This window comes from Molossus molossus, unplaced genomic scaffold (assembly GCF_014108415.1).
Source record: "Molossus molossus isolate mMolMol1 unplaced genomic scaffold, mMolMol1.p scaffold_m16_p_10, whole genome shotgun sequence".
In the NCBI taxonomy this organism is placed as follows: Eukaryota; Metazoa; Chordata; class Mammalia; order Chiroptera; family Molossidae; genus Molossus; species Molossus molossus.
The window spans coordinates 8,475,489-8,495,490 of record NW_023425345.1 but is presented as its reverse complement, the minus strand read 5'-3'; the positions used below and the strand labels follow the sequence as shown (position 1 = coordinate 8,495,490).

The 20,002-nt window shown below is 50.0% G+C and overlaps 1 protein-coding gene across 1 annotated transcript in view; it reads right to left on the bottom strand.

The window, feature by feature from the left end:
* The window catches only part of LARGE1 (LARGE xylosyl- and glucuronyltransferase 1), a 478,500-nt gene extending 476,302 nt beyond the window's left edge, over positions 1 to 2,198 (bottom strand). Inside the window, exon 1 of the mRNA XM_036252192.1 lies at positions 1,701 to 2,198. The gene's annotated coding sequence lies outside the window, so the exon portion shown is untranslated. The remainder of the gene's footprint in view (positions 1 to 1,700) is intronic.
* Between the last annotated feature and the right edge of the window lie 17,804 nt (positions 2,199 to 20,002).

Here is a 20,002-nt window from a genome sequence, read left to right as displayed (position 1 = left end):
CACACCAAAACGTCAACCCACAACCCGGCCCACTTCATTAAGTGAAGAGGGCCCACACATATTAGTGACTGCCACCCACTGGAGGGTGATCGATCTTTAAAAACCTCTCTGTCCTACTACGGGGGTGTTTCCCTTCACCGCCACTCTTGATCTAAATCTTGATCATTTTTGCCTCTCTCTCCCGGTTATTTTTCTTCCCAGTATGGAATTAACAGGACCAGGCTTGACAAAGGTGTGTTCTCCTCAAAGCAATTTTCACTGAAGAAGAACTCTTGAAAGCTAAAGGTAGCCTAAGAGTCGGGTGAAACCTAAAAGCCAGGGGGTGGTTGCTCTTGCTCCCCAGTGAGGACTCAGCATGCCCGGGAGTAATTCATTCATGTCACCGGCTTGTGAGAGATACGAAAAGAAAACCACCCCTTGTCCCTCTAATTTAGAGCCTTCCCTTATCTTAAATTTATCAAAGCTGACTCCAGAGCCGGGAAGACAGGGCAGCTGAGGAGAAAAATTAACCTGAGGTGATGGCCACTAGGAGTCAATAAGCACGTGGGGTTCCACCTGGTCAGAGGGAGGGCATCTGCAAGCCGGGGGACCGGAAGCCCCACCTGCTGCCCCTCCCCCAGCCCCCATAGAAGAAGCCAGAGCCTGAGCTCTCTCCTGGGGCACTTACATAAGACCCTGTAAAACTTCCTGTGACATTCACAGAAAATGTAAGCTGCTATTTTGCTCCCTCAGGAGATCATTTTAATGGACTGAGTGACAAAATTCACGGATTTGGAATTCAGCAGACAACTGAGGTACATCAGCTCAGGGGTGGAAAAAAATCCATCCCCATTAAACAGGGTCACTGGGGGGGGGGGGGGTGGATTCAATGTAGGAGAAACAATCTGTTCCTTCTGAAGTGACCCATTTAAATCAGATTGTTGCAGGGGAAGCTCAGGGGTTTAATAAAGTTCAAACAGACAGGACAGGCTTTGCAGAACTGAGGTTCCTAAAGAAAAAATTAAAAGAAGGTAATAAGACAATGAACAAGGTAACTTAAGGGTGCACAAACTTGGGAGTCCTTCACTCCACCCTTCAGAAACAGTGGCATTCACCAGAACGGTCGATCACCACGTATTGATCACTCATCACAAGCAGCTTTGCCTCCCAGGAGTGACACTCTGGTTGGGTTTCCTCTCTACAGATATCGCTGCCACCCAAGCATTCTGTCCTATAGAGGGACTCGCAAGCTGCGGCCGCTCACCCCAAATCCACCTCCACTCTCTGCAACAAGGAGCAAAGAAAAGTTCTTCACAGCATCACCTTAGGAAAAGGCAGGTGAGGATCGCCCAAGAGGAACCGCTCCAAACACAGCAGGCTCCCCCAAAGCGCAGGTGCTGGGGAGTTAGGGGTAAGGGGGTACAGACACATCACCTCCTGTTGCTAAGGGGTATTTCCTTGCTTGCTCCCAGTTAACAGCCTGTATGCCTAGGAGGCGGGCAGGCCCTGGGAAGGGTCCTGGGGACAGGAGTCTCCGAGTCTCTGGGACTTCTAGCCTCTCCAGGGCTCCGGGCCCAGGCAGCAGAGGGTGTACCCACACCCACCCCCTCTCCGCCAGAATTCCGAGTGTAGGGGGTACCAGCTACAGGTTCAGAGAACTTGTCCAGCGCCGCTCACAGGGGCACCCACACGGTGACTCTCCGGCATCCCCAGACTCTTACCTTAGCCGCGCTGCCGCCCGGCAGAGACACCGCGGAAGAGCGGGGTGGTGCGGCGGCGGCGCCGCCTAGGAGGCGCAGGGGGTCCGGGTCGGGGTCCCAGCAGGCGCTGCCCTGGTCCGAACGGCGGTGCCAAGCGCACACTTCGGGACGGCCCCGGGCTCCAAAAGCTGCGGGGAGGGGCCGGGCGGCCCAAGCTGAGCACTCTCCCTTCTTCCTCAGCCTCCGGCACCGCTGCCTGGGGCTGCTGCTAGTCGCGGGCACTCTTCCGAGCCGGGGGCGACCCGCATGGGCAGAGGCCTGGGTTCGCCTCGGGCTGGGTCCGGGAAGGGGGCGCTGGGTTGAGCCGCCGGGCGGCCGCTGGGGCCGACTCCACCTCCCGCGCTCCCCTCCGCTTCGCCCCTTCAGGGCAGGGCCTGTCCACTCCCGGCCGGGCGAGGCGAGTACAGTCGCGCCTCCAGCTCCAGGCGCCCGGGCTCCCGCGCGGCGGCAGCGGGGCAGTGACAGTCCGGTCGGCCGGGCGCCGGGCGCGGCGGCGGGGGGGGCTCCGGTCGGCCGCGGCGCCCCCTCCCCCCGGGCCTAAGCCGCCCGCCCGCGGCTCCGAGGGAAGGAGGCGCTGGAGAGGGCCTCGCCCCGGCCTGGGGCGCGGGGCTGGGGGCGCGGGGCCGGGGGAGGCGCCCCGGGAAGGTCACCGGAGCGGAGGCGGGGCGCAGCGCTGTGGGTGCGGGGAGCCGAGGAAGGCGGCCCCGCTGTAGCCGGGAGCGCTCACCAGCCTCGGTCGCCGCCGCCTCCGAGTCGCGCCTGCTTCTCCGAGCTCCGGGCGCTCGGAGCTGGGCGGCCGCTGCAGCTGCCGGCAGCAGCCGGGCGCCACCAGCCGGAGCCGGCGCGCGATCCGCGCCTTCCACGCCGGGGCGAGGCGGGGGCCGTCCGCGCGGGGGCCGGCGGGGGGCAGGCGCTGGGATCCGGGCTCCGGGCTGGCCCCGCCGCCGCGTGCCCAGAGCGCCGGGCTCGTTCAGCAGCTGCAGTGACTGTGTGTCTGTGTCATGTCTGTGCAGCTGGGGGGGACCGCGAACCCCGGCCGGGCTCCGAGCGGAGGCGGGGTCTGCGCTTGCCTCGGTGCCCGCCCCCACCCGTGATGGTGCGGCTGGCCAATGGCAGGGGCCGCAGCCGCGAACGGAGAGGCCGCCCCCGCCGAGGCCCCGCCCCCAGCGAGGCTCCTCCTTCCCACTTCTTCAGCTTGCCCGCACGCAGGTGGAAGCAACACCCGGATCCGGGATCCCGGCCCGGGTTAAGATAAAAGGGTGGTAGCCAGGCGCTCCCCTCCCTTCTTCCCCGAGTCGGGCTGCTCCAGGCCTCTGAGGGCCTCTGCGGGCCGCTCCGGGCTTGGCGAACCTCGCGGAAGGAGGGCGAAGGAAAGCCGGGCGGGCCGCAGCTGCCGCCTGGAGAGGCTTGCAGGCTCGTAGGGCTGTCCTGTCTGTCCCCTCTCCCTCGTGCATAAACAGCCCTAGTGGGAAGTAGGAAGTTTCCCCGCCTCCACCTTCTACTCGGGTCTTAGCTTCTCTGGTATGGGGCAGCCAGAGACTTCGAGGAGACACGTTGAAGGGCTTTGACAGCGTCGTTTTGAGCTCTGCATCCACGAATCCGGTTCAAGTTTCCCTATTCTTTCGGGGAAACTGCACTTCTTCCCCACCCCCTGCACATACCCCCATGCCAGCACTGCACGCCCCGTCCCCACTTAGATTTCATTCCTGCTCTTGCACTCCCAGCACTAGAACCCCGCGTGTAACATCTCCTTGAATGGATTTCCAGTCTCCTAGTACTAAAGACTAGAGTGGGGCTCCGAGAGTCCTCTCGGGCTGCAGACGGAGTCGGTGTAATTGGCTGGGCAGGGGCGGGGGTATGAGAGTGGAGGAGGCCTGGAGAGAGAACCCCAAGGAAGAGAAAGCAGAGAGGCAGGGAAAGAAAGAGAGCCCAGAGGGATGGACAACTCTGACTGGGAGACCAAAGCTCCGGCGCGCAATCCAGCTCCCGGGTTTTTCCTCTGCTCGGTCCTGGGGCTTCTGGGGTCCCCTTCCCCCGGGTCCCCACCTCTCCCTAGCCAGGCTGGCCTCTGGGTCTCTGTGTCGCTTGTGCCTCTGTGCACCTCTCTCTTAGCCCTTGGACTCAGAGGAATCCACTCGAGTCCTTGGCAGGGGCGGGGGAAGAAAGCAAAAGCAGAGATAAAGTGCAAGGGTGGGGAGGAGATGGGGTAAGGCTGCCGCGCGGACCCCACTCCCCAGAGGTCAGGCTGGGAGACCTAGGGCTTCGAAGGTTCAGCAGCTCACTACATTCGGGACCTTGCTCCTACCTAGGTAACCTGACTCACGGCCCGTAGGTGAACCCAGCCAGGACCCCTACCCAGCCCCCTCCCTTCCCACCAGCTCTTTGAGCAACGATCTCCCCTCCACCCCCACCCCACCCCCGCCCTCTGCTCCCCAGCGCTAGAGCGCTGTTTACCTAATCTCTGTGGCCGACTGAGCCCGGAGAACTCGAAACGAAGGTAGCGGTGGCACCTTAGCTTCCCCAGCGAAGAAGTAAAAGAAACAAAAAACAACGTTTGCTTTGAAGCTTTGGGATAAGTTAACTGAGAAGCTGGGGTCGTGCTCGCCTGTCTCTGCCGGAATAAGTCTCACCCTGCATATTTGCGGGGATAGGAGATCGTATCTGATTTTGATGCCATTACTGTGTCGAAGAAGAACATTATATGATAAAATATTATCTAATATCCTAGAGGCCATTAGAGTGTCAAAGTTTAATGCCAAGTCTTTTAGCTGGAATGTAGCTTCGTTCCTCCTCTGACGTGCAGCCCAGCTCTAGAACATGCTGAAAACAAGGGGATCATTTTTATTTTTCGCTGGTAGACTGCCTTTCCTTCCTACTCTCTTCCTTCTCCCCTTCTCCAGCTCCCGCCCAGAACTGGGTAAACTTGAAAGCAGGAATTTGGGCTTTCTTTTTATTCATTGCCTTGCTTCACTTTATTAATGGTGCAAAATGCATTATTACAGTATGTTAGCATATTAATAAGGGTAACGTAACCGGAAGGGAAGGGAGACCTGAAATTTACCAGCAAAGAGAAATAATGGAATAACAATCAGAAACTAAAAGATAAGCATATGGAAGAGAAGTGTCTCCATTTTTATTACTTAAGTGTAGAGCACTCTCTAGACTGGATTTTAAAAAGAAAAATAGAACTATCGTGGAGGAGGGAGCAATATTCTTTCTGGTCAGTAAGGTATATTAAAAAATTTATTTCATTATTTGGGGATTTCACAAAAATTACTTGCATCAATTTATACTTAAATGTATAAAAGCTCTGTTCTACCAAGTCAGTGTTGTAGTCAGTGACACATCTAATGTTCTAAATGAGAGGAATGTGGTATGACTTGAAATGTTAATGTCAAGCCCTACCAAAGCCCCATATTTAAAGAATTCCTTTGTCCCACCAATGGGACACACACGCACACACACACACACACACACACACACACACACACCCTAACTTGCCTATGAGTTAGAGCCCTTTGACACAAACCAGGATATAAATGTCTTAAAAAGGATTTCAGCTGTGATATAATATATATGAGGAATGCAGAATAAAATATGTAAGGTGACATCTCTGTTATTTCTAAAGAACCTGAATTTCTTCTGCTATGAATTGAGAAGTGAAAAACATACTGACCTCTCTACACCAACTGTTATCTATTTATCTCTACACAGTTATTGTAACTGTCACAGGACAGATTCAGAAAGATCTCTTTAATCAGGGTCATGACTAATCCTAAGAAACCTGTCTTAAAATAGCCACTAGGGGGCCCTAAAGGCACCTCAAAGAGGGAGCCAGAAAGCATGCTCTCGCCTGCTTTTCCGATCTCATTTTCCGTGTACCTCATGAAACTGGAATCTCAAGACAAGTTGAGGGCATGGTGCAGTCTGGAGGCAAATCGGGCATCACGTTCTAAAAAAGACCAGAGTTCTATTTTGACTAATGACTCATGAGTCAAGAATGTGGTTTCCCAATTCTTCTCCGACCTCTAAATAAATACAACAAAAACAGGAATACTGCACTCACTGAGATGAAGGTGGCCGGATACTTTTACCCTATTAAAGGCAACCCAGGTATTTTTACGATTACAGATAGAGTTTCTTTCTAAGGTGTTAGGGCTATTTTTCTAAATGTTTTGAACATTCTTCAAGTGCTAAGTAGCAAGATGAATCCTCGGGGGTGATATAACAAATATTTAGCAACCTATACACCAGGGTACCCACCAACCACCCTATGGGATTTCAAGCCAGCCAGAGGGCACTCGCATACCTTGTCGGCACGGTATTCATTCTAGTGCTGGGTTCTGGCGAAATGGTGGTGTGAGGACAGGGTGGTCCCTGGGGGTTGGCAGGGGTAGCTGGAGTGGTGATGGGGATGGGGAGGGGGGCAGCTTAGTGCAGGGGACATTTAACCAGCGAGTATGAAGGAGTTCAATATGTTAACAAATAATATATGTCAAAACACCTGAATGTCAGGCCTGATCATGCATAAAGGTGCCCAATGCTTTTTGTGGACTTTGATATCTAGCGATCACAACATTTCTGTCCCACCTCTTACCAGTAAATAAGGTTAAGATGTCCTTTATATGAGGGTCAAGAAGCACAGCTCTCAGGTTACACAGAAGCCTAATTATCCTTACACCAATGCTGAAGGGATGTCTGCAAAAGAAGTCCTATGCAGACACATTTCGAGTGCAAATTCAAGCGTGAAACATTCCTCTGTCACTCGGGCTAATAATCAAGACATTCCTGAGCAAAACAAAATGCCTCCATCAGGGCTAAGCCGGAAGAAGCTACATGCTAGCTGAAGAATTAAAGAACATTGCAAACGCTACCAAATTAACACTAATAGAAGTGTGCTTTGAGCATAATTTAACTAAAAACAAAGCGAGTCTAAGATGGAGACATCAGCAAGGTGTGAAGATAAAGTCTTTTTTAGTGGCATGAAATATAGTTTATGTTTCCATCATCCTATTCAGTAAGCAGGCAAGATGCAGGTGTTCTCAAAATAGCATTATTAGCTTTCAGAAGACTTGTCACTGCAAACCTCAGAGCCAGCTAATTAGAACAGATTTGGCTCTAGATGGAATCCCACTGTCTTTAGGAGAGAGGGTTTATTCACTCACTGACTCTGCAAGTCCATCCAAATAAAACCTTGTCAGATGGATGATCGCCTATGATAAAATGCTTAACTGGGAACCCAAAAGCCTCTGGAGACAGGAAGGAAAAGTCAGTGCTGAAGAGGTCAATTTAAAGGACAGAGCATGGAGTCCTGGACCCCAGGAAGAAAAGGGGACCTCAAGCTTAGTGGAACATAAGTACCTCAAGACAAAATTGAAACAAAACTTAAAATTCAGCTCTGCTAAAGTCATCAAAGTCCTGAAATAAAAGGTGATAGCATATACCTTTGACATTTTTTTTTAGCCAGAAACCCTGTTTAAATGGCAGTCATAGCTGTGTGGGTATATTTGATCAGTCCCTGCTTTTCCCCCCTCTCTATGGAAGAGACCCACAGAACATCTTGCACCTTGATGTATATACAAATCTCATAGGAATCTTGTTAAAATGCAGCTACTGATTCAGTAGGCCTGGGGTTCCGTGGGGACTGAGATCCTGGTCTTCTAACAAGTGCCCCTCTGTGGACCGTACTCCGAGTAGCACGAACGTAGAGGACATTTGTTGGTGGTCAACAGCATCCTGTTCTTTGTTCTCTATTCCTAGGAGTACGGGAACTGCAGGGTTCTTCAAAGAGTGAACCCCGAGACAAGGACTTGGCGGCCTTGGGACGTGCTTCCAGGAAGCAAAGTACGAGTGTGAGGAAGGGAAACAGGAAAGGGAGGAAGGCCAAGGGGGCTGAATTCATAGTCCGTGGGCCCTCGGTTCTGATGGGGACCCTCTGAGAGTCTGTGTAGAAGAGCATTGTCCAAAAACCATCGGTGTGATGGGAACGTCATACATCTGTGCTCACCAGTAGGGTAGCCATTGGCCACAAGTGACTGTTGTGTACTTGAAAGGAGGCTAGTGTGACTCAGGAACTGAATTTTTCACTTTATCTTATGTTACTCTATTGAAATTTAAAGAGCCACACATGGCTACTGGCATCTGTGTTGGACAGTGTGGATGTGGAACATAATCAGCCCACCGAAGGTCAAGAAACCATGGAGATTATTTATCTTCCAGATCCCTTCGGTCACTGAGGCTTGCTCTTGGGGCTGGGTCAGCTCCTAGCACTCCATCAGGCCCCCCTGGCCAGAGAGTTCCCACGGCAGAGACACAGGGAGCATTGAGTAGGAAACCCTCAGTTTGTGGGAACTGCCCGTTAAAGGTGGAGTTGGTCACCGAAGTGGATCTGGGGGAGATGACCGCGGCACTGACGGTGTTTGCTGAAAGAGTCCAGATTTTATTTTGATCTCTCTCCAGTTCCAGGAGCAGACCCTGAAGAGCAGAAGCTAACCAGTGTGTTCCATGTCACTGTCCACCATCAGGGACAAGACCGAGCAGATAACCGAGACCGGTTCCCTCACGACGACTCTCAGACTCTTGCTGGGGATGCTGGAACGCCAAACGTGCTCTTTCGCTCCTGGACTGAGTCGAGCAGGGACAGAGAGACAGGAAACCCGGCCTGAGTCAGGATACGTGAACAGCATTCCCAGGTGATAGGATCTTAATTCATAATCTCAAGAGATCTCAAGGTAGGCCAGTCCAGATTGGGTGAAGCAGCTCAGAGGTTTCATCGAGGAGCATGATCTGTCTGTCTATCCTGCCGCTCTGCCATCCTCCACACATTGGCGTTATGTGTAACCTCATGATCACAGGATGGCTGTGGTAACTCTAAACATCATGTCCTCAAACCAGCATCCCAAGCAGAAAGAAAAGGCAGGCAGAAAGCACTTTCTCTTGTACTAGATTCCCCCTTAGGATTGACTCAGGTGAATTATAATTCACCTTCGGGAGATGAAACATCGTTAGGTTTTGATGACCAAGAAGGAGAGAAAGAGGCTCTTGGGTATCTTTGATGACACACCATTGAATCACTGAAAGGGACCAGCCCTGAAACATATCCTAACTCTGAGCTCCTCCTTTGCATGAGCCAATACGTTCACCATTTGTGCACGCTTTCGTTGGGGTGTCTTTACATGCATCCAAAAACCTCCTAACAATGTAGGTAAACACTCAGACTCAGCAATTCTCATCCTCCCTTCTGCACATCTTTGTTGTTTCTCAAAGCTCGAATCTCCTTCCTTCCACATCTTGCCAAATCTTCCAAGTCCAACAAGAACCTCCTGCTTTTATAAGTCTTCCTAAAACTAGATGGACTGTGGTAATCTCTCTGTGCCAGATTCATAACACTGCTTGTCCTTACTGCGTTTTCCAAGAACTGGTGCCGTGACAGCTGGTCCTGGAAGGGGACAAGTTGCTCCCTCCTCCAGAGTGAAATTCAGTTTGGAAATCATGTGCTATTTTATGCTTGGTATGAGCAGAGACCTAGACGGTCCATGAGCGTCTCCCTGCAGCTCCCTCCTCCACCCAACAGTACAGCTTCCCTTTGCCCAAGGACCTGTGCGTCATTCCCATCCCCCGCTGAGTCTGGAGTCAAGTCCTGGCTGGTTCTTCGACCGTCCTCACCCCTACCCTGTAGCTTCCTGCCAGTATTTCCACCAGAGGAGCTGGGGCCTGCCTCCACGACCTTTGTTTTGACCTTTGCAGATCTGTATTCCAAAAGAGCCTTGCTCAAGAACCGCTGATGACCAGAGTTCCTGTAGCAGCTCCTTCTCCACCAGGGCAACTGGACCTTTGGCTTTCATTTCTGTATGTTTGAACTTGAATGTGCTGTGGTCACACAATGTGGAAATTTGGGTTGATGACCCCTGTGTAGAGGGAGAAAGTCACTGTGTTCCACTTGCACGCCCAACCCGAAGCCGCAAACTCTCTCCTCTTCGACGGGAGCTTGTGTGATGCTGGCCGCCGGGAAGGGCTGTCCCTGAAGGCGTTTTTCCTAGTCCTGCTGGAAAGTCAGGAATTGCTCATCTTAAACAATATGTTTCTCAAAACTGCTACTTGAGAAGATAAAAAAATGTGGCCCGAGTGTTTAGAATCACATGGCCTATGGTTTATTGGATAGCTACCGCTCATGCATAACCACTGTGCTATACGTTCAGGAGGGTGGAGCGAAAGAAATTCGGATGTAGTTCCTAGACTTGAGAATCTCCGAATCCAGTCCAAGAGACAAAGCATGGGCTCTGAGGAGTTAAATGACTGCGAAAATTAAATAAATACCAAGAGCTGTCCTTGAGTATTCTGCAAAGACACAGTAAGGACAAGCATGAATCTAACCAATAGTTTCTGAATCCCTACTGTGTATCAGTTACGATGCTGAGCATTGAGGGTTTTACTGAAAATGACAGTTCTTTTTCTTTTAGTGACTGATGGCCAAGTGGATTGGGGGGGGTGGCATTAAAAGGTGATGGATTGAATTCTTAACTTTTCCCTGACTTCATCCACTGGTTTTCCTCAGCCACCAGACCCTGTTCATCTTACCCTCGAAACGAGCTCCAGCCAGTTCCGTCTGCTTCATTCACACGGTTGCTGCCCTAGCTCCGCACTCCATCTCTCCCCTGGAGAAACCCACACGTCCACCTTTCGGCTTTTCCTCGTTCCCACATGCTGGCTAACTCACCTCCCCAAAGTCGGTCTCAACGCATTTCTTACTAACTTATGTTTTTTTTTTTATCCTCACCCGAGGACATTTTTCTGTTCAGATAGAGCGGGAGGGAGAGAGAGAAAGAGAGAGAGAGAGAGAGAAACATCGATGTGAAGGGACACATCGAGTGGCTGCCACCCGCACGACCAACCAGGGCCGGGGACAAACTGCAACCGAGGTACGTGCCCTTAGCGGGAACCGAACTCCGGTCTCTCTGGACCGCAGGCCGACGCTCCAACCGCTGAGCCAAACCGGCCAGGGCTTAACTTATGTTTTACTTCTGTCTTATTTAGCCTGGCTCCTGCCCACAAACATCTGTGATTCTAGCCTGACTCCCCCTGGGCAGATCTGGGATACCAGCCCCAGACGGGGTTCGGGAGTGTCCAAGAGGCAGGGTTAGGTTTCCTCCGGGGCTCTCAGCGTGAGTCCGGAGATTCCCCGAAAGCCGCCCATGAAGTGTAGATCCTGAATATTCGTTGGGTTTGAGTAGAAAGGGAAAAGCAGGGACCACATGAAACATCCTGAACGATGGTTTCCCAGGGCTGTGCAGTCCGCTAGGCACCAGAAGGGAGAAAGAACCCTTCACGCGTGAGCTCGTTCAGCCACACGGAGCCCGATGAGGCCGTTCCTGTTGCGTCACGGCCCGTGTACAGATGACGTTACCAGGTCATAGAGAAGTCACGTATTGTAACTCTCTGAGGTGATGGATTTAACTAGACTGATTCTGCTGATCATTTCACAACAGACACAAATATCCAACCATTATGTGTACACCTGAAACTAATCTAATGATAGACGTCAAGTATATATCAGTAATCTAGGGGGAAAAAAAAGAAGTCGCCTTGGCCAGGTGGCTCATCTGGTTGGAGAGTCAACCTGTGCACCACACTGAAGGGTTGCAGATTTGATTCCCAGTCAGGGCACATACCAAGGTTGTGGGTTCAATTCCCAGTCTGGGTGCATACAGGAGGCAACTGTCAATATTTCTCTCTCATATCAACGTTTCTCTCTCTCTCTCTCTCTCTCTCTTCCTCTCTCAATAAAACATGTCCTTGGGTGAGGATAAAAATAAATAAAAGAAAAAGAAGTCAGATAACTTACCAAAGGCCACACAATTAGTAACAGCCGCGCTGGATCCCAAACACGCCACGCGATCTCGCCTCTGTCAAGCGTGAGCGCTAGAACATGCTACAGGGATCATAACAAAGACTCAGAGATGAATTTGGAGGTGTGCTGCTAGGACCAGGCTTTTCCAAGGCTACCCACAACCTTGGCGAAGGGCTGGGGAGGGAGTGGCCAGAGATGCAGGTTAGCGCCCTGCACTGTCTAGACAAGCCGTCTACTCTAGTTGTCATCAACCCCCTGCTCCAACCCTAATCATGTATAGGTTCCGTCTGGGGGGGCGACCCTGGTGAGGACCTGACACTTACCACAGCATTTCCATACGTTCTGTTCTGCCCTTCACTGCTTCGTTGTGGATTTAAAGTTCTATTTATATTTCACTTTTTGTTCTGCTTACAGTTCTTATTTATGTCACCTGTCTCTCTTCTAATTTCATTTTCTTTGTCTTGACACCTTGGTCTTTCTGTTCCAGGTTTATTGATGTCAAGCAGATTCTGAAGTATTACTTGATTTCCTATAGTCAGTCATTTTGAGAGAATTTCTCTTTCCTTGTGTCTTTGGATGTTCTTCCCTTTCCCTTGTTCTGGAGTAGTTTTCTTAGCTTCATATAGTGGTTGCTTCTTGCTCGTTTATCCTCAAATAAGAGCAAATCCATCTACACTCAGTGTTCACCAGTACACTGCTGATGGAGTTCCCTCCACTCAGTAATCCGAGTGGTCATTTTGCACCGTTTTCCAGATCCATGTAACTGGACAGAGATCGATATGCACAGATAGCTTCTGGCCGGATGTTCCCTCCGTGGCCGCCTCGCCTCAGGTGTGGCTTGCTAGGTTGAGAATGAATCTTTTCTTCTCTCTGAACCTATGAACCTAGGAGTGTGCAAAAACTACCATTCCCAGTCCTTCCTCTCTCTGTGTTTCCTACGCTGCTTTACCCGTGTGGACTGCACCTTTCAGACTCCCGTTAGCTGAGACCTAGAGTTTCTCCAACAGGCCTGTGGTGGCATTTACATCGAAACGCCTGTCTGTGAATTCCAGGCTGTTGCTGCTTCTGTTAGCCCAATACAGGTGCCCCTGATTGCAGGCATCTTGCTTCCTCGCAGCAGCTGTGGAGTTGGGGAGATAACAACTCAATCAACAGGCCCACTTTTCCATGTTATAGTGTAGTAAGAAGTAGCAAAAGGCAATGTGTGATCAACCAGCTATCTCATGATCAACCAGCTATCTCATGCCCCTGAGGGAGAGGATCACAGCTTATTACTTTCTTGTGCCTGGTTATGGGGGCTTTGCTTGTGAATATCACCTTTGAAGGACTTGCTTGATGCTGTAATTTTATTTATTTGTTTATTTTTAATTTTTTTTCTTTATTGATTTTTTAGAGAGAGGAAAGGAGAGGGAGAGAAAGAGAAACATCGATGAGCGAGAACATTGTTTGGCTGCCTCCTGCATGCCTCCCACTGGGGATTTAGCCCACAACCTGGGCATGTGCCCTGACTGGGAATCAAACTGGCGACCTCTTGGTGCATGGGTCAACGCTCAACCCCTGACTCACAGCAGCCAGGCGGATGCTGTAATTTTCATGGAAAGGGTATACTCCAGCCTCCCACTGGAAGCAGGCAGTGGTTCAATGAGAGTGGGGAATTCCGACTCTTCTCTTGGGAACAATCATCCACTCCAACCAGGCATTAAGAAGACATAGTTGGTGGTCAGATTAGCCAAACCAAATTGTTGCGTTGGATTCGCCCTCCCACTGACAGTAATGTGGTACCGAATTAACTCTTCCCTGCCCCACCTGTCCAAAGTACATGCTGAAAGCTGATGGGAAATGTCTCCAATGGAGACATTGGGGGTTATTTTAACATCATGTGTCCAGCCAGGATTTTTTGAGGGCCTCCTCTTTGAGCCTGGTGCCCAACGTGAGTAGAACACACAGGTTACCTCTGCCATGGAGGTGATGATCTAGTTGGGGAGACAAACATGAAACAAACACACACAACTATACACATCACTGTTCACTGGGGAAATGCTCCTGAGGAAAGGAAGGAAGTAGAGGGGGAAAAGCCCACAGTGAGAGTTCAGGACGATCTTCCCAAGGAAGGAAAACATTTAGGTTGAGAGCTGAAGGGGGCGTGGCTGATGAGGCAGAGGTCGGCGTGTGGGAGGGTGTCGCTGGAGCTTAGTAAGTAGAAGAAAAAGTCTTGAAGAGAAGAATAGGGCAGGAACAGCTGTTGAGGGCATTGAGGGGAATCAACAAGAGATGAATAAATGGATTGCCAAACAGCAGTGTGGTCCCTTGAACTCAGCATGAATTAATGCTGATCCAAGTCAGCACAGTTCTGGGACTTTCTCCAACAAAATTCCATCACTCTCTCTTTCAGTTTTGCTTCTGTTAATGAGATTCGAGGAAACCCTGCTCTCTCCTTCACGGTGGCCTGCCTGGCCCCCTTACCTCTGCCTTTCTCCAATCCGTGGGGAAGAGCTACGTAGCCTGTTCTTACACTGTACTCTGGGAAAACCCTATCCTAGGCAGGGAGGTTATTTGAAAACTGCCAGTGTGCCTTTGACTAAAAACTGAGTGGATTTGTGATATTCTCTCTGATCCCATCTGCTTCCACCTCCCTCCCAGGGAAAACGGGATGGACTTGCCTTAGCTGTGGCTTTGCTGGGACCGTCTTGCAGTAAGTTGCTGGGCTCTGAGTTTCCCTGTGGAGGAAGTCATGCCCCATCCCAGCTTACCTTTAGCATAAAAGCCACTGTCTTATTTTACGGAGCACTGGCCCTGTTGGGTTCAAAGTATCCAGCGGGGCTCCTCATTCTGGAAAGCCCCAACCATTCTATCAATAGAATGTACACAGGACATCTTTAATCCTCCCAATAAAACCTCTGGGGTGTTTCTTAGACTTAACCTGATCTCTTCCAGTTGCACTTGAAACTAATTTCCTATTGTTTAGACCTTAGTAGAAACCAGACAATGTGGTCACAGCCCTGCCTGCGGAGGTAATATTCAAGTTACAAAAAATAATTAAATCACCCCGTTCAGCCTTTCCTTTGCCAGACTAATTTAAACCCCTCAAACCCTCCCCCACCCCAAACACACACATATTTAGACCTTACTTACTAAAAGGTCTTTCAAGGGCAAGTCTTATTATTTACCGGAGAGAGAAAGCTTCTCCGAAAACAACAGTCACAAGGACCACACTGTAGCTCTTCCCCGGTGCTTTTTCTGCATGTACATTGTCTTATTTTGTCTGCTTAATGACTGTGAGTTAGGGAGGGTGGATGTTATTATCTCCCCGGGGAAAAATAAACAAAACTCAGCCTTGATTCACTCCGGCAGAGTTCAGGGGCGGGCTGGACCAGCAGGAGGCTCCAGCACATCGCGGCAGTCCCCAGAGGACCCTGAGCTGACCTGCTCTTCTGTGGGACACCTGTGCCTTTCATCCAAGGTCACCCAAGGATAGTAACAGCCAACCTCTGTTGAGCATTTAATGTGTCGGACACTCTGCCCCCTAGGCTTCAACTGCATTTCAGCCTTCAACCCTCATGACAGAGGGGTGGTTCTGTTCTTATCCTCATGACTCAGGTGACGACGATGGAGCTCAGAGAGGTTAAGGGGTGTGCCCGGGATGTCACAGTTCGAGTGGCAGAGGCAGAGTTCAAAGTCAGGTGTGTACGGCTTTTGACTTTGAGCTTTTAGATAGGATGGTGTTCTGTCTCGAGACAAGCCGAGCGAATTCCACCTCTGGGCTTCCTGCTAGTCTCTCGGTGAGGATATTGTCTGTCATCCTATGGAACCGTCCCGTAGAACGCTCCCTTCAAAAAATTCTCTCGCCCAGCCGGTGTAGCTCGGTGGTTGAGCACTGACCCACGCACCAAGAGGTCGCCAGTTCGGTTCCCGGTCAGGGCACATGCCCAGGTTGTGGGCCAACTCCCCAGTGGGGGCATGCAGGAGGCGGCCAATCGATGTTCTCTCTCATCGATGTTTCTCTCTCTCCCTCTCCCTTTTTTTTAAAAAAAAATATATTTTTTAATTCTATCAATATTCACTACTAGGAAAAATGTGCTCCTCTGGAGGGGAGGGCTTGTGTTGCTGGCGTTTGGGCTTTGGGTGATGGTGTGTTCTTACTTTCTGTTAACAAAAATGTGCATCATAGTGGAAAAGAACAGTTAACGATTAGAAAGATTTGGCTTAGAATGCTGGCTGGGAGTCAGATCCGATGGATTTAGTTGCAGTTCTTGGTGGGCTTGCTTGTGTGATGTCACACGGGGCGCTGTGTCTCTTCGCGCCTTCATTAATTTCATTTCTAAAATGGGGACAGTAACAGCTAACTTAGAGATCACTGTGAGCGTTGAGAGTCCTGTCGTAACATTCCTGTCTTTTTATATTCTCTCTCTTTTTTTTTTTTGGCTTCCCAGGGTTAGAATACCACTCCTTTTGGGGGAGAAATCCCTATTATTTTGGTCTTGGTAGGAGAAAGGGCTCCAAGTTCTGAAGTGGAAGGTGAACATGATCAGCCTGGGGTCTTGATGGTGATGAAGACAGAGTGATCCCGGGTGACCCAGTGGAATAGGGAAGACTAACAGATCACGGGGCGGGGGGAGAGAGTGCTGCAGACGTTGGCTGGAGAGATTAGGAACAATGCCCAACGCCTTTCTAGGGAGCTGGGCTGCTGGGCAAACTGCTGTGCTGCCACTGAGCACTGGGCCCAAGAGCTGGCGCCCTGGCAGGAACGAACTGCTTGCCCCTGTCCAGGCGCCACCTTTGCATGGGAACTCGACCCTGACCTTCAGCCAGTGACCCCACAAAACGGACACTCCACATAGAGCCTGTTTTCTCGGGTGGTCCCCTGATGATAGGTGAAGCCGAGGTCACATGTCTGGGCCAAAGCTGCAAAGGAACCGGGAAAAATAATTTTTCACATTTCTGTCTTAGGAAGATGGGACTTGTGGGGGAGGGCGTGGGTTAACCGGAGATGACACGACAAATATCCAAATGTGTATTACAGGGCAGATATTCTCTCTCTGAACTCTCGGGCAGCTAAGGCATGAACACGTGACCTAGGCTGAGCCAATCAAATGTCCCCATCAAGAACTTTAACGTGTAAGAGAACAAAGTAGACCCCCAGGTCAACTGGAGATTGCCCCCGGAGGCCCTGGTGGGACTGGGCATGTGGGACAGCTTTCCAGGGTGGCAGTGCCCGCAGTGGGTCTAACCAGGCTCTTTCTGAGACATTGCCTCCTCGCGGTTTGCTTCCTTTAATTTCTACATTTGTTCTGAACACACTTTTCCATCCCTTCTGTCCACTCCGTCGGCTACGCAATAACCTTTAAATACAATAATTTTCTATTTGATGATTGTAACACTCATTGGTATAGACATTGGCACGAGCAGGTAGACCGTGGACAGCAGTAAGCCATTAGGGAAAAGGGAATGATCTGGAACTGTTTCTGGACTGACGGGGGCTGTCAGAATCTGGCAGATTAAGGTGTAGAGCGGTTTTTTAGATTCCTGGACCAAATCCAACATGTGGGGTGTTGTGTGGGGAAGGGGCTTCCCCCCACACCACCCAGCGAGTCTCTGATGCCAGCTGGGTGCCCTGCAATTCAGCTCAATGCTGGCACTCCCTACCAGAGACCACGTCAGAGCCCAGGGGCTAAGGGCTCAGCCCTGCCCCCCTTCAGATGCCAGTTGAAAGCCCAGGATGTCACCTGTACTTCTGACCACCGGCTGTAAGTCAGGGGCTTTGTCACCAGAACCCCAGTATTTTCCTTGAGTCCATCCACCTGCCTGTGTGCCCTGGACCAAAAAGGAAATGCACAAAAGGAATTTGCAGTATAGAAAAAAAAATAGTTTAATATTGAAATGGTCAAGTCTGACACAGAGAGCTTTGCCTTAAAAATCTGACTCCCCAATGGCATATGGATTACATAGGGCAAAAATCACAAGACTCCCTGGGTTAGGGGTTTGGGTTCTTGCTGAGAGCTGATTGGTTGGAGGTGATGAATCATTTCTTCAGGTCTTAAGGACAGTTCCGAGGTCTTTCCCCGTGCCCCCTGTCGGGGCTCATGGGAAAGTAGCCAGGGGGTCATTCCACCTTAGTGCTCAGTAGCTGAAGCATAACTTAAGGCAAGATGTCATCTTTAGCCTGCCCGAGGTCTGGACCCCATGATCATTAATTAGTCAGGTCAGAGCCTCTGCCTCTGCTGCCTCGGGGTCACTGATTATCGGGGAAAGGCTAAGTCTCTGAGGGGTGTATATAGAAACAAAGACGTCATTTCTAGAGCTAGGATGTAAAACCAAATTCAAAGTCGTAAGGACCCTCGGTTTCAGTTCCCATGACCCCATTCTCCTTGTGTTTGGCTCATTTTCTAGAGCAGCTCACAGAACTGGAAACACTTTACCTACTTGGTGACCAGCTTATTATAAAGGATCTGATCCAGGAACCTCTGGACAGAGGAGATGCAGAGGGCGAGGTGTGGGAAGGGCCCAGCGCTCCCTCGCCTCTCCAGGGGCACCCACCCCTCCCAGCCCAGAAGCTCTCTGAACCCCCTTCTTTTTGTTTGTTTTTTTTATGGAGGATTCATTACCCAGGTATGGTTGATTAAGTTCTTTGCCACACTGGCGACTGATTCACCCTCTAGCTCCTCGCTCCTCCCTGGAGATCAGAGAGGGACTGAAAGTCTCAGCCCCTAATCACGTGGTGCATTCTCCTGGCAACCAGCCCCCATCCTCAGGTGAAGCCCAAAGTCACTTCATTAACATAGCAGAAGGTACCTTTGTGGCTGACATCACTTTGGAATTTCCGAGGGGTTTTTTAATCTCCGTGCCAGAAATAATAACAGATCTTTATTTCTCTCTCTTTTTTTTATCCTCACCTGAGGACATCTTTTCATTTTTTGTTCAGATAGAGTAGGAGGGAGAAAGAGGAAGAGAGAGAGAAACATCGACATGAAAGGGACACATCAAGCGGCTGCCACCTGCATGACCCAACCAGGGCCGGGGACGAACTGCAACCGAGATACGTGCCCTTAGCAGGAACCGAACCCGGGTCTCTCCGGACCTCAGGCCGATGCTCTAACCGCTGAGCCAAACCGGCCAGGGCCAGATCTTTATTTCTTATTATCAGTCACAATGTCACAGGTAGTCATACAGTTAATGTACTGGTCACCTCAAATGCAGTGCCCATCGAAGGCAACAGTGAATAACAGGCTGCTATTGAATTAGTCAGAGACACTTTGTTTAAATGAGAACAACAGAGTCAGGAGTTTTGTTTGTTTCAAACCTTCATGCATGAAAGATAAAGAGGGAAGTACCAACAAAAGTCTTCTGGTTTGTCGAAGCTATTACAAGTATATGTAGCCTTTATAAAAGTGAGGATATTAGTACATATTAGCTTGCGGTAGCAAATAACTAAAATAATAAAGACAATTGCAGCTTCTTTAGAAATGAAAAGTAACTAACCCGGGCTGCTGACACAGTCTCAAGTCAGTGTTTTAAGGGCTCTTTTGTTAAGACGATATATTTGCAGGTATAACATCATTACACAACATTGTATCTGGTTTGCTACAGTGGAAGTAAAAGAATGAACATCTCTCTCTTTTCTTTCTGAGACTTCTTTCACTGCATTCAAGCTAAGCAATGAAATCACATCAGTTAGTAGCGAGGGAGGAAAAAATAGACCGAGAAGCTGAAAGCTTACAATATGGAAAAGAAAAGGGCCAGACATTTTTTAAAACAATTACTGTAGGACTCTGTCACATTTTGTATTTACAAGAGAATGAGGGATTCATGAACTGTGGGCGGCGGTGTAAAGGAAGGGAAGGACATCCTTGGATCTCTAAAGTTCTGCCTCAGAACTCAGAAACAAGGGACTTCAGTGACTGCAGTTTTCTACGGTAGCAGAAACTCAAGGGCAGATCTTGAGCCCGTGGATTGCCAAAGCAATGTTTGTTGAATTTAAAGTATCACCGAATGTCTTTTGTATGAGCTAGATTGTTGTTAAGAAAATAGTGTGCCTTCGAGAGTTGGGATGGGGATCTATGGGAAGATTTGGAGCTCTGGGGACCCCCTACTCCCGGCAATTCTATGGATCCCCAGAAAAAACATCCCCTCCCCCATGTTTGATGCTTGAAGGTAGCATTCTTGCCTAAAGGCATTATCTTGGAAGAAGAAGCTAGTTCTATGCGTGGATTCCATTCCTATAAACAGACTCATTCCTTGAGCTGGGAGTCCAATTAAAAACTTAAGCCTGGTGGAAAAGATCAGTCACAAAATAATTTTCTATGGGTTTACATGCTGGAAACGGAATTCAGTGTATTGGCTCAAACAACTGGGATTAGTCCTAACTGATGGCTTGGTTGGTTGACTAAAATACAAAGAGAGAAAGAAAGAGAGAGACAGA